The sequence below is a fragment of the Bubalus kerabau genome, chromosome 10, assembly GCF_029407905.1.
Source record: "Bubalus kerabau isolate K-KA32 ecotype Philippines breed swamp buffalo chromosome 10, PCC_UOA_SB_1v2, whole genome shotgun sequence".
In the NCBI taxonomy this organism is placed as follows: Eukaryota; Metazoa; Chordata; class Mammalia; order Artiodactyla; family Bovidae; genus Bubalus; species Bubalus kerabau.
In genome coordinates, this window is record NC_073633.1 from 24019025 (window position 1) to 24033675 (window position 14651).

The 14651-nt window shown below is 44.1% G+C and overlaps 1 long non-coding RNA gene across 1 annotated transcript; it reads left to right on the top strand.

Annotated features, from left to right (window-relative positions):
* Positions 1-10626: 10626 nt before the first annotated feature.
* LOC129620417 (uncharacterized) lies at positions 10627-14095 on the top strand. The gene is made up of 3 exons (XR_008698531.1): positions 10627-10746; positions 11394-11469; positions 13798-14095. It is a non-coding gene; the product is annotated as an uncharacterized LOC129620417 (long non-coding RNA).
* The last annotated feature ends 556 nt before the right edge of the window (positions 14096-14651 follow it).

Consider the following 14651-nt stretch of genomic DNA (forward strand, 5'->3'; position numbering starts at 1 on the left):
GGGAGAAAGTCTGGTACTAATGAAGACCGAAAATGAAGAAAATGTTTGATGAAAATACTGAAGATATAAAGGAATTTGGTGCTTAAGGAATGGGAGCATCATTCCTTAAACAGGAAAAGAGATGGGGTTTGGGAAGCAGGGAAAAATCAGAGTTTGAGTAAGGGAGAAGTGCTGAGCTGTGTAGAAATGAATGGTCTGGTAAAAAACTTATCATAGGAAAGAGTCAGAGGAAAGTTTAGCCCAAGACCACAGCTTTGACTGATGGAGACAGTGAGTGGTGGCTCAGTGTAGGGCTTCTCACCTGAGTTTATTTCCCACTGTAGCCTATCATGGCTTCAAATATGAAGAGGAGTAGGTATAAATAGTGAACAATGAGTGTCACGGTGTTGGTTAATGGACTTTGGTTTACAAGTCACCTTGATTTCCAGGGTGGCTCAGATGGTAGAGAATTCGCCTGCAATGCAGGAGACCTGGGTTCAGTCCCTGGGTTGGGAAGTTTCCTTGGAGAAGGGAATGGCAAACCACTCCAATAATCTTGTCTGGAGAATTCCATGGACAGAGGAGCCTGGTGGGGATATAGTCCATGGGGTCGCAAAGAGTAGGACATGACTGAGTGATAAACACAAGTACACAAGTACAAGTCACAGGACCCAAATTAAATTAACTTAAGCAATTTTTAAAAATGTGTTGATTTGGCTGCATCAGGTCTTAGTTGCAGCATGTGGGATCTTCGTTGGGTCATACAGGATCTTTCACTGTGGCGCATGGACTCTAGTTGTCGCACTTGGGCTCAATAGCTGTGGCGAGCGGGCTTAGTTGGTTCGAGGCGTGTGGGATCTTAGTTCCCCAACCGGGAATTGAACCCACATCACCTGCATTGCAAGGCAGATTCTTAACCACTGGGCCACCAGGGAAGTCCCAGCTTAAGCAAATTTGACCGATGTAACGAGATCACAAGAAGAGCAAAGGATCAGCTGGGCCTGACCTGAAATCCAGATCTCTGCTTTTCTCTGCTTGCTGGCTTTCTTGACTCAAACCAGTTCCAGAAACTTGTGTGGCTGGCCCACATTGTGTGCTGGGCCACAGCGTGTGCTAGGTCACTCAGTCATGTCCGACTCTTTGTGACCCCATGGACTGTAGCCCGCCAAGCTTCTCTGTCCATGGAATTTTCCAGGTAAGAATACTGAGTGGGCTGCCATTTCCTCCTCCAGGGGATCTTCCTGTGCCAGGGATGGGACCTGCATCTCCTGTATTGGCAGGCAGATTCTTTACCCCTGAACCACCCGGGTCTCAGAACTTGTGCCAGCAACTCCCAAGTTCACATTAGATTTACCACTTTAGAGGCTAGAGCGCTTCAAGTTCAAAAATTCCAGGCAAGAGGCTTTATTGGCTCAGTTGTCACTCGCCCATTCCTATCTGGTAAGCAATAGTGTGAGCCAAAAAGGGAGATGCAGTAGTTATTCTCTCTAGTTTGCAATAGAACATGGGGGAAACCATGCACTAGCATCAGCCAGAGGAAGCAGCAGCAGTGCCTGGCTAAGTGGACTTGAGTGCACTTGAGTGGACTTGAGCACTCTCAAGGCAAGGGAAGCAGACTAAAGGAGAAGACAAAAATAACAGAGCCTCATGCAATGGACCTACATACTCTTTAGGTGCATGAGAGATACTCCAGGTAAATCCAGAAATAGTTGCTAATTGGGAAGCAACTTTGTAGTTAGTTCCTGAGTTGCAGTTGGGACAAATTAGAAAAATACAGTTAATCATCATCAAAGTGACCTATATAAACCACAAGCTGGAATGACATCAGAGAACATATCTACAAAAGGAAAGAGTGAACAAATGAATGATTGTTGACATACACTTGTTTGATGTAAAAGACAATTTATAGGTAAGGAAAGAACACTTTCACTAAGCACCTCTCCCTTGTCATTTCCCAAACAACGTTTTTCAAATCTAAACCTTTCCTTTCATAGGTACAGAAGGGTGCCTGAAAATCAGCCAGTTTATTTAAGAGCAGAGTCTACCAAAGATATGAGCTGTGTATTCTGAATCCCTCAGCAGGTTATCTTTTTAAATAAGAAACACACTCCATGTTTCACTGAATCGAAAATACCATTGTTTGTAAGACCTGCCATTGTTTTATGTTCTGCCAAGAAATAATAAAGACTGCTGATTAAACTCTGATATCACGCTGTTTTATCACTTGAAATTTTTTGTGCTTGTTGAAAGAATTCTTTTAAACTTATTTAAACATAGGTTTTTCACCCTACATTACTCTTGTGTGTACATAAAAAGGAAAAATCTAAGCAAAATAAATTGGCCACAGTGTTCTTAAAACTTTGCACACGCAGAAGCTGGCTCTGGTAAGTTACTTCTTGAATTAGTGTTTTTTAAGAGTGTTCTTTTCCCTTCTCTCTCTCTCCCTCTCTTACACACACACACACACACACACACACATACAGAGTATCATCCTCACTGATGCAACATTTCTTTCAGAATTCTTCATTAGTATCTCTTAGATTTTCTTCCAAGCCCCTCACCTAATTTTGCTGTGCAGGGGCAGGCAATGACAGCCTCTTCACCAACTGCTTTCTGGAAGATAGAAATGTTTAAGACACATCCTGATTTCAGGGTTGTTAAAATGTGTAAAAGAGTGTTTTAGAACAACTGAAACATAGTATTCATAACGGGTTATTGCAGTAAGCCATGAGTTATAAGGGGAAGTGCCATGCTAATGTCAAGGGCAAAATTTCTGGTGACATTTAGATTCAAGACAAAGCAGTAGTAACATCATTTTAGTTGGTACAATCTTTCCAATATACTGCTGCCAAGTCTGTGACTTCTCTCCCATATTCTGATAAGACTAACCTTACTGGTGATGTCAGGGCAATTATTTTTGAATAAAGCTCATGTGACCTAAATCCTCAGAAAGGCAAGTCATGCTCTACATACCTTGCTTTGCTTCACATAATAATATGTTCTGCAGACCTTCTCATATAAGTGCTTATAACGAATTCATTCGTTGTAATATCTCCATAGCATCCCATTGTATGGATGAACCATGATTTATTTTACTAGTCACTGCCTGTGAACACCCGCTAACTTCTAGTCTTTTTATTGTGATAAATAATGCTGCAGTGGGCATCACTGAAAACATAAGAAATCATTAATAGAGATTGCACCTTTTTTTTTTTTTTCAATTTTTGGCTCCACTGCTCAGCGTTCAGGATTTTAATTCCCTGATCAGGGATTGAAGGTGTGCCTTCTGCACTGGAAGCTGGAATCTTAACCACTGGACCTCCAGGGAAGCACCCAAGGTTGAATTCTTTTAATTAATTTATTTTTAATTGATTGATGATTGCTTTACAATATTTGATTTCTGTCATACATCAACATGAGTTAACCATAGGTGTACGTATGTCCCCTCCCTCTTGAACGTCCCTCCCACCTCCCACCCTTTCTCACCCCTCTAGGTTGTCACAGAGCTCCAGTCCAAGGTTGCCTTTTAAGAACAGGCCCACAGGTTTGGAATAAGAAGATTTCTTTTTCATTGTATACCCTTTTGATTATTTTATTTTTACAAGATGTTTTTTATTTTAAAATTTAAGAGTAAACATTAAAAAAAGGTTTCCCTGGTTTTGTTTTGCCAGGTGGTTGGCATTCTTGCCTTGGTTTTGGAATAAATGTTGGGTTTAGGTCTCCTCACTGATGCTTCTTTGACCTGGGAAGCCTCTGGTTCTCTATTGCTTGGTTCTCTCTTGGCCTTGTTGGACTTTTCCAAAAGACAACTAGTTTCTGCAAACCCAGCTGAATGATCTCTCCCAACCCCAAGTTGGAAAGAGGCACTCTTTCTTCAAGAGACCCCCAGACTGTTTTTGCTACCAATATTGCCATTTTTTCTGCAATTCCAGACAGGAGAGGCAACCTCTGGCCTCCACTCCCCTGTCAGGCTTCTGCTGTCTGGTTTGTGAAGGAGCTTGTACCCTTCCTTTACTTCTCTTTTCAGTCTTGAAAATTAACATTCACATATCACAAATGACAGTATCATTTTTGCCCTGAAAGCTTTTCTCTGTGGCCTCAATTTTTGGAAGTAATTGCCAGTCCTTCGCAAGGCCTGGAAATATTGTGGTTTGATACCTTTTCTAACAATGAGTATGTGTTAGGAAGTGGTTAAAGAATCTGTTCTTCTGTAGGTATGGTGTATTTTAAAGCATTTTTTAAAAAGTCTCTATTAACAATTTCAAAATTCCATGATTTTGAAATGGGATCTAAACCTCCAATTTTTTTATTTTCTTTTTGGTATTCCTGCCTTAGAGTACTTGACTTTGTTTCAGACCAGAAACACTGAACTTCCAGAGATTGTATTATGATTTTTTTAAAATATATATATTTCATAAATAAGGGGGTAAGAGACAAATCTTCCAATATAATATACATAGAAACTCTCTCCTCTCATTCCCAACCATCCAGGATTAGCTGGATTTAGTGAATCACTTGCAAAGAATAGAGTATGAAAATGAAGAAACTTGGCAAACACCACCTTGTTTAAATGTTCAAGGTCGGCATCATCAGTGATGTCATGCAGACATCAGGTACCCTCTGATATGGTGTGATGAGAAGGGCGAATGACCTCAGTGGTATTCTTTCCAAAAAAAGAGCCATAATTTCTATCTGATCATAACCTCAGTCTGATCATCATATATCAGAACAAACCCAAAATGAGGAACATTCTACAAAATACCTGACCAGTATTTTTCAAAAATATCAAGGGCACAAAAGACAGGGAAAGACTAAGGAACTGTAACAGATTAGGAGACTAAGGAGACGTGACAATTCAATGCAATGTGAAACCCAAAATTGGATTCCAGAGCAGAAAGAAGACATTAATGGAAAACCTGGTGAAATCTGGGTAGAGTTAGACTATAGTTAATAGTAATGTCCCAAAGTTAGTCTCTCAATTTGACAAATGTACCTTAGTAATATGAGATAATATTAGGGGACACTGAAAATAGCTGAGGGCTATACGGGGACTCTCTGTACTATCTTTGCAACTTTTCTATAAATCTGAAGTTATTCCAAAATGTAAAATTTATATTAAAATTTTATATTTGCTTTGTCTCTTTTCTATATTGTGAACCAGTGAAGTTAGGACTTTGTTTAGCCTGATTGCTTTTTATTCAGAGCCTTCTGTGATATGATGAAGAATCTGCTCTTGTGGCTACAACACAGAGTTCTTATTTTTCCTTTCAGGGTTGTAGGGTAAGGGAGTTAGAGAAGGCAAGATTTGGAAAGAGAACAAGACTGGCACTTTACAGGAACAGATCACCTTTAATGAGGTGAGAAGGGGCTGCAGTCAGATTAGTGAGTTGCTGCACTAACCCAAGAAAAGAGTAAGTATATATAGGAATATATGTGGAAATCTACTGTCTTAAGGGGGCCTGTTCTTTTCCAAGGTTGTTCAGAGTAGTTATCTCTTATGTGGCTGGGGCAAGGAATTCTGATCAGCCAGAGGCTGGACTGGCTGGGAGCTGGGCAAATCAACCTTAATGTCCATTTTTTTTCTTCAGGTGAGAGAGTTCTTTGTTTTGCATAGAATGGTGGGGAGGACCCCGAGGGGAGTTTTAACTCCATGCTATTTTGAGCTGTGTAACTTTCCTTCAAGTGTGATAATCAGAAACACTGGTGAAAAGATGACATCAACAGCCAGGGCAAGTGTGAAGGAGTGTGTGTTTCCTGGAAGACCACCGTATTTGGTCTTCCTGGCACCTCGGGTACCACCATCACTGCAGGTGCTGCTTTCTAAGGTGCTGTTGAAGGGGTGACTCTGAGATCTCCAGCTGCTGTCATCTTTCCCAATGTAAGGGAGACAGCAGGAGCATCTTCCTCAATGGCATTCTTAGATTCCATCTTTAATAGCAGTGTCTTTTAGAACAATTATGCTAGTTGTTTGAACACCATTAAAATGATAAAGAAACTGTAAACCACAGAGAATCAATAACTTCTTTCAAAGAGTTTCAACCCACACAAGAGACAGGGAAACGCAAACAAATATTATCACTGGGCCAAACTTCCTGACCCACAGCTTAAAGACTTGCCTACATCTCCAGCTAAGGGAGATTTTGCCTGGTTTCTGAGTAGATGAGAAGACTCCTTCTCTTCCCTCCACCCTGCAAAGAATGAAGGAGCTTGAATGAAAGAGTTGTTTTCTTCCTAAATTCATATGTTGAAGCCCCAACCCCTCATGTGACTATACTGGAGATGGGGCCCTTCAAGAGGTGGTTTTTGTTAGAGATCATAAGGGTGGAGCCCTGATCTGATAGAACTAGTGTCCTTATAAGAACAGGAAGAGAACCAGAGCTCTCTCCACCATGTGACGACACAGTGAGAAGGCAGCTGTCTGTAAGCCAGGAAGAGAGGCCTCACCAGAACCCAACCCAGCCAGACCTTTATCTGGGACTTCCCAGGCTCCACATCCATGAGCAATAAGTTTTGTTGGTCAAACCACCCAATCTGTGGTATTTTGTTATGGAAGCCTGAGAAGACTGGTATAGAGCTTTTTCTCCATTATGCTTTTCCTCTTCTTCCCTGATAGCTCTGTTGGTAAAGAATCTGCCTGCAATGCAGGAGACCCCAGTTTGACTCTTGGGTTGGGAAGATCCCTTGGAGAAGGGAAAGGCTTCCCACTCCAGTATTCTGGCCTGGAGAATTCCATGGACTGTATAGTCCATGGGGTCACAAAGAGTCAGACACAACTGAACAACTTTTATTTTCACTTTTCTTTTCACCAAAAGGGAAGAATATTACAGGCAAAACTCAGAATAAGGTAGTTATAAACAAAGAGACTTCTAGCACTTTTATCCAACAGTGACTACTGAGCAAAGGACAAGAATGGTAGAGAATACATCACCTTTCCTGGGCTCAACTCAAACTCCTAGGCACAAGGCAAAGCTTAGTGGCAGGAACACTATTTTATTACTGCTGCTATTACTACTGCTACTATTGCTGCTACTCCTATTGCTGCTGCTGCTGCTACTACTTCAGTTCAGTTCAGTCCAGTCGCTCAGTCGTGTCTGACTCTTTGAGACCCCATGGACTGCAGCACGCCAGGCTTCCCTGTCCATCACCAACTCCCGGAGTTTACTCAAACTCATGTCCATTGAGTTGGTGATGCCATCCAACCATCTCATCCTCTGTCCTCCCCTTCTTCTCCCACCTTCAATCTTTCCCAGCATCAGGGTCTTTTCAAATGAGTCAGCTCTTCACAACAGGTGGCCAGAGTATTGGAGTTTCACTTCAGCATCAGGCCTTCCAATGAATATCCAGACTGATTTCCTTTAGGGTGGACTGGTTGGATCTCCTTGCAGTTTAAGGGACTCTCGAGTCTTCTCCAGCACCACAATTCAAAAGCATCGATTCTTCGGCGCTCAGCTTTCTTTATAGTCCAACTCTCACATCCATACATGATCACTGGAAAAACCATAGCTTTGGCTAGATGGACATTTGCTGGCTACTACTGCTGCTGCTGCTCCTAGTAGTATAGCACTACTACTACTACAACAACAATAATAATAATAATAAAGACTTGTCTCTGGAATTTTCCCCACTTTTTTTTAACCCTACTAATCTACTAACCTGGTGGGTCTTCTTGGGTCCTTTAAAAGCATCTAAAAGTGAACTATTACAGTTTCCCTCTGCTTTCTCCTCCTGTAGAGGTGTCTGAAAGCTCTTGGGGGGAACTGCATGAGGTAATGGATGCAAAAGTGTTTTGTAAAATACAAAGCATTCCACCCGTGCAAGCCATTATTGGAAGAAGCAGAAGGATGAATTTAAATCGCAAGATCCCCTGAAATACGTGTGCAAGGTGGCGCCGTTTAGATCGTCGTCCTCCTCGTGAATTTACAGACCATTTAGCAATTTCTCCAAGTGCTCACACCCGTTCCCTCGGTGACATCCTTGCCCTGTGCTGGGGAGAGCCGTCTCTCCCAAGGCTGGCCCGTTGGACAGCAGCAGCGCCTGCAGAAGAAGGGGCTTGGTTGCTAGGAGACCAGCAAAAGTGGGCAGCCAGCTCCCAAGCAGGTTAGAATTCGGCAAAGGATTTTAAAAGCCTATTTCCTTCTGCTTCTGCTAGAATTGAAATTCTTTTCTGGGTCCGGCCACCAGTGATACAATCTGCTTACACTGCTGGTATTGAGAGGCCCTTGAAAGGAAATTATTTGGTCATATCTTGTGTCTCCCTCCCACAGTGCCTAGAAAGGCAGGCACTTTAAATAAAAGGGGGATGGAGGCTGGGCGTTGGGGAGGGGGAGGCAAGAGTTGATGGAGTCCACAGCAGAAGCAGAGAAGTGACTGCAAGAATTAACCCAAGCACATCTGATCAAGACCCTTAGACCTGAAAGAGGAAATAATTGTGCTCAAGCTAAGTTAAATTACAGTGCACCTTCCATTGCTTCTAAGTACATGCAGGCCAGAGGCAACATAGCACTGAAAGCGTTTTTCAAGTCCATGAGGGGGGTGTCAAGCAGGTCCTTTTTTATGGAGTTTATCTTCACAGAAACAGGCTGACATGTGCTTCAGGGCTAATTGGGTGAGGTTGACACTGTATTTAAGTTTTCCCTTTGAAAATTATGAAAAGACTGTGATTTTCAAATAAGAGTTGTTTGTTTGGTTTGATTTTCCCGAAGTGTCCAGCACACCCAAGAAATCAAGTGTTTTTTCGAACCCTGGGAGCCTTCAACAAGATATAGGGGTGCTTACAACTGTCTAGAACAGAATATTGAACTCAGGAGGAATCAACTGGAAAAACAGTGGAATAATAAGTGCATTTAGACTCACTTATGGGCTGAAGCTTCACCATCTTTGTGCCTTGTTACTGCTGGAGCATTGAGAGCAGAGTGGCAGTGCTGATTCATCAGCAAGAAAGTAGCTCCAGGTCGTATGAAAATAAACCATCTCTGAAGAGGTTCCAGTGCCCTCCGCAGACATGCTTTATTCGGTTAAAGCGTAATGTCTAATGACAAAACACAAGAACAATTTCGGCATTTACTGGGACATGCTGGCTTCCAGCCTGCTTTTACAGGCAGTTGGGGTGGGGTAGAGGGACTCCAGCAGGGCACAGTAATTGGGTGAGAAAAGAAAGATTCAGGAAAATCGAGCACATGCATAGGACAGTGCCTGTTTAATGGAGGTGAAGATGAGGGCAGATCTGAAATCTGAGAACAGTGTACATCAAAAAAGACTGCAAACCCCTTACTGGCTAATAGTAGGAGGTGTGAGAAACACAAGAGTCATCAGATGTGGACACTGCAGCAAGGTGGGAAGGTGAAATACCATGATACTATGCAATAAATGAGAAATAGCTGAACCTCGTGTATGTTTCTACATCAAACTCACTGAATGAAAGGGCTAAGCACTAGACCAGTTCCCCCTAATGTCACCATTGTAAAAAGTGAGTACTTTGTATATGGAGACTCTTTGAATGATCAGGACGATCATGGGCTTTGAGGTCACACAGACCTAGGTTCATATCCAGTTCTGCCATCTACTACTGTGGAACCTTGGACAAGATATTTAATCTTTTTAAAATTAATTTTTATTGAGGTATAGTTTCTTTACAATGTTGTGTGATTTTCAACCATACAGCAAAATGAATCAGCCATGCATACATATATCCCCTTCCTTTTGTATTTTCTACCCACTCAGGTCACCACAGCACATTATGTACAGTATGTTCTCATTAGTTATCTGTTTGTATATAGTACTAATAGAGTATATGTGTCAATCCAAGATATTTAATCTTCTGAGTCTCAGTTTTCCCATCTTTACCACAAGGGAGATGCTGCCTTCCTCCAGGGCAACAGTTTTTGGTGAAAGCCCAGTTGCCCCTGTCTTATGATTCTCTGTGTTCCCATTGCAGGTTCAAACACCTGGGAGAAAGGGTCTGACTGGGGATTGCGAGGGAAGGGGGAGGTCCCCTTGATCTGTAGCTTTCCTGGAATCACATAGTTGGAAGGAGGGACATTTGTCCGAAAAGAAAGAAGCCTGGCAGACAAAAACATAGTCCAAACTTAAACAAGGTAAAAGGAATCTTCGAACACTTCAGTTCAAAGGCCAGGTGATAAAGCACTTCTTAGAAGTTTATGGTAAAGTGGTGTTAGCTTCATAACTACAAAGAAACATCCCTCTAGGATTTGGATTGCTCTGACAGCACTGGCCACATCTAACAGGAGATGCAGGGATTTGCCAGTAGGCAGTTCTCCAGGTTTTCTCATAGATAGCCTGAAGACCTGAATACCTTCATCACCCCTAGGTCCCGAAGGGCAAGCTTAATGCATTATACTGGGCAGTGGAATCCACAGAGTCAAGTGTTTCTGGGAGATGTTTTCTCCCGCTTCCTCCATGAATGAACATGATTCTGCACACCTGGTTGCCCCCCTCAAAGATTCAGCTTTGGGAACACTGGGTCCCTTTACCAGATGGATGAGTAAGAGCAGGTATCAGCGTTCAGCAAATGCTGCATTTAGGCCTGGTGAACAGGTGGAACCTCAGCTCACTGATTGTTGTTTTTTCCATTCAAATAGCACCAGAACTTAGCAGGAGCAGCTGAGTTTAGGCCAGAAGGGACCCTCAGGCTGGGTCTGCAGTAAGGCTCTAATTGAAAACCAAAGAAGGGGGCACTCCCTTGACTTTCTGCTCCCTGGGGGGCAGTCTGTATGTCCTGGGTCATCCTGGCATGAGAAGAGGAGCAGGGTAAGATGGCCCCCAGGAGGAAGGCAGCTGCCTGCCCAGGTGTGGGTTACTATGGCAGAAGTCCAGTCTTTTCTGGCTCAAGCGTCTCAATTTAGGCATGACCTAGCCACCTGGTCCATGGCTCAAGGTGCTTCTGGGAAGAGTCTCATTTGTTCCTCAATCTCCCCCTCTCCAGCATGGGCCTGAATAGCTCTTGCCATGCCTAAGGGGGCAGACTGCCAAATAAACTATTTGTGCTTATGTGTCTAGCTGCTCGTGAGGATGACTCACTTCTTACCCTCCCCGCAGCAGGTAAAAACCCAAAAAGCCCCCTGTGATGGTTAATTTTATATGTCAACTTGACTGGCCATGGAGTACCCAGTGTTAATATTAATTCTGAGTGTGTCTGTGAGGGTGTTTCTGGATGGGATTAGCCTTTGAATCAATGGAATCAGTAATAACCCTCTCCAATGTGGGTGGGCATCATCCAATTCATTGAATGAAAAGCAGAGGAAGGAGGAATTTGTTCTCTTTTTTTCCTGCCTCACTGCTTGAGCTGAGACATCTCATCTCATCTTCTCCTGCCTATGGACTAGGATTTACATCATTGGCTACCTTGGTTTTCAGGCCTTTTGACTTAGACTGTGTTACACCACTCACGTTCCCAGGTCTCCAGCTTGAAGATGACAGAGCATGGCACTTCTCAGCCTCCGTAATCTTATATGCCAATTTCTTATTGTAGATGTGAGTATATACATTCTGTTCCTCCGGAGAACCCTGACTAATAGAGCCATTCTCTCAATTACCCTGAGAATTGCAGAGTATATAGGGTGATAAATCTTTCAGCCATGTCAGAAGCTTCAGCACTATGTTCCCCCAAAGCCAAAACCTTGACCCTGACCTACCAAGTCCATCACACCTTTGTGTCCAAGGTATTATGTGCAGGTCTGTGTCCACATCCTAAAAGGATCAGAAGGGGCTGCCTCAGGGGAGCAGACTGGTGGAGGAGTACTGGAGGCCAAGTCAGTGTGACCCGGAAAGCAAGACGAGAGAGATCTGAAAGCAATAGTGAGGAAGTTGTACCGAGGTTAGAAGCCAAGAGAACTAAGTGATTTGTGGGATGCGTTAGTGAAAGATGAATCTAGGGGTAGTAACCAAGAAACTAGAGAGAGAGGCATTTTGCCAGAGGAGGGGTGTGTGTGTTTGTGTAGAAGAGTCAAACCAGGTACAGAAACTGGCTTCAGACTGGAGAGGGCCTAGGTGAGGTCGGGTGGGGAGGACACAATCCTGGGTTTCGGATCCCAGAGGCTGAGGCCTGGGCTGGTGGGGAGGGAGGAGGAAGCACCTAATGTGTTGCCAGCAGCTGGCAGCCTCATGTATTCTCAGCCTGTGCTACCAGAGTCTCAGAACACCTGCCACACCTGAAGTTACCTTTCAAGGAAAGTGGCCCAAACCGGTTCTTTCCTGTGGCAGTTGCTATTGCTTATGCCATGTTTTGAGTGAAACCAATTCATTACCCTCACTGTAACTGGCTTCACCAGACACTGATGCCAAGCCAAAGGCACCCTCCCATGAACTGGACATGGTAACTGCCTCCAATGACACTTCATATGGGAAGGTGCAAACCCACCTGTTAGAGGCTGTGTTCCTCCTCCAAATCTGTATGTTGAAGCCTTAACCCCCAGGGCCTTAGAATGTGGCTGCACTTGGAGACAGATCCTTTAAAGAGGTGATTACATTAAAATGAGGCCCTGGGACTTCCCTGGTGGTCCAGTGGCTAATTTTCTGCACTCCCAATGCAGGGGCCTGAGTTCAATCCCTGGTCAGGGAACCAAATCCCACATGCCACAACTAAGACCCAGTGCAGCCAAATAAACTCTTTTTTTAAGTAATGAGGGAAGAAAATGAGGTCATTAGAGTGGGCCTTAATCCAATCTGACTCGTGTTCTTCTAAGGAGAGAAAATTAGGATAAGCACAGACACCATGGGCGTGCACAGAGGATGAAAGAGCATGTGAGGACAGCAAAAGGCAGCTGTCTGCAAGCCAGGAAGGGAGGCTTCAGAAGAAACCAGGCCTGAGGACACCTCGATCTTCAACTGCCAGCCTCCAGAACGCTGTGGAAACACATTCCTGCTGTGAAAGCCATCCAGTCTGTGGTCATTTGTTATGGCAGCCCTTATAGGTTAATACCCAACTCACTTCTCCCTTTGGGAGAAACTAAGAGCAAGGTGTGGACCAGTCACGGTGCAACTGAGAGCACTGGAGCAGAGACAATCCAGCCGAGAAGACACTTATGATCCCACATTCTGAACTCTGCTGGCAGTCAATCCTCACCCACAAGGGTCTTTTGCTTGAAACATTATGGAGCCCAGTTAATGCACAGGAAGCTGTTGAAGGGCAGGACCAAGAATGCAGGTGATGGGCTTAGTGTGAGCACCGAGGCTGGGTGGAACTGGGTGGTGCAGAGTTGGGCTGGGCCAGAAAGAAGCTCACAAAGTCCCAGGCCCTGACCTGGAACAGCAAGTACTCTAGAAAAGAAAAGCAAGAGATGGTAAAAGACTGAAAATGTGTGTTCATGTTTATAAGAAACAGTAGCTGTGAATGAGGCTCTAACTAGACTTACAGACTGCTGCTGCTTAGTCGCTTCAGTTGCGTCCAACTCTGTGTGACCCTATGGGCTGCAGCCTGCCAGGCTCCTCTGTCCATGGGATTCTCTAGGAAAGATTTCCAGAGTGGATTGCTATGCCCTCCTCCAAGGGATCTTCCCGACCCAGGAATCAAATTCAGGTCTCCTGCATTGCAGGCAGATACTTTACACTGAGCCACCAGGAAAGCCCAGACCTACAGACTGAGTAAGCAGTTGTGTCCCAAATTAGCTCTGAGCCAGCATCAGGATCCAGAGAGAGTGGATGTTAGAATCTTGTGGCCCTGGGAGAGTTGCTGAGGGTGGAAATTCTATATCCAATGAAAGTGGATCACTCCTGGTACGGACAGGATTTTCCCTGGTGTGGTTGTAGATTTTGACTCCTAAGGCTGAATGGAACCTATTTGCTTCCCCTGTCTTCTCACAGAAAAAAATGAGACTTCTTGGACTTCCTTGGTGGTCCAGTGGTTAAAAATCCACCTGCCAATGTAGGGAACACAGGTTTGGTCCCTGGCCCAGGAAGATCCCATATGCCATGGGGCAAATAAGCCCGTGTGCCACGACTACTGAGCTCTTGCTCACAACAAGAGAAGCCACTGCAATGAGAAGCCTGAACACAGCAAGGAAGAGTAGCCCCTGCTCACCGCATCTAGAGAAAGCCCTCGTGCAGCTGTGAAAATCCAACACAAAAAATAAATTAATTAAAATTTTTTAAAATTAGATTTCTTTTAATAATTGACTCATAATACAGTTAAGCCAAGCTCTTTTGTACTCTTATTTTCCCCTCTTTCTTGCAATATTGTTTATAAGCATATTTTAAAACTGAGTGGGGACACAGCGTTATTTTGTTACTCCACAAAACTGGATTTTTCTGGAGAGACGGGCATCAGGGAAAGGGAGATAAACTCCCTTAAAGTTGCCCTTTCAAATGAATTCTGGCAACTGTATAAAGAAGTTTAAGAGCGTGCTGAGCATGGTGGATGGTCAGGCAGGGTGCAGAAAAGGCTGCTGCGTCCTGCAAGAGCCTATGCGTGGTCTACGGTTGTGCTTTATCTGCTTTGCTTTGCTTGCTTTGCTCCATGGGAGGCGGGACCAGTGTGAGGAAAGGCAGAAGGTATGGGGAAGGGCTCACTGGACTGGACACATGGAATCAAGACCATCTCCACTGCTTGCCATGCAGTTTGTCCCTCCCCTTCTCTCATCCCTTGAGGGGCATGCTGGTGCTCAGGGGTGGGGAAAGTGAAAGAGTGAAGCTGGTTTGGGGACTCCTCTGCTGGTTCA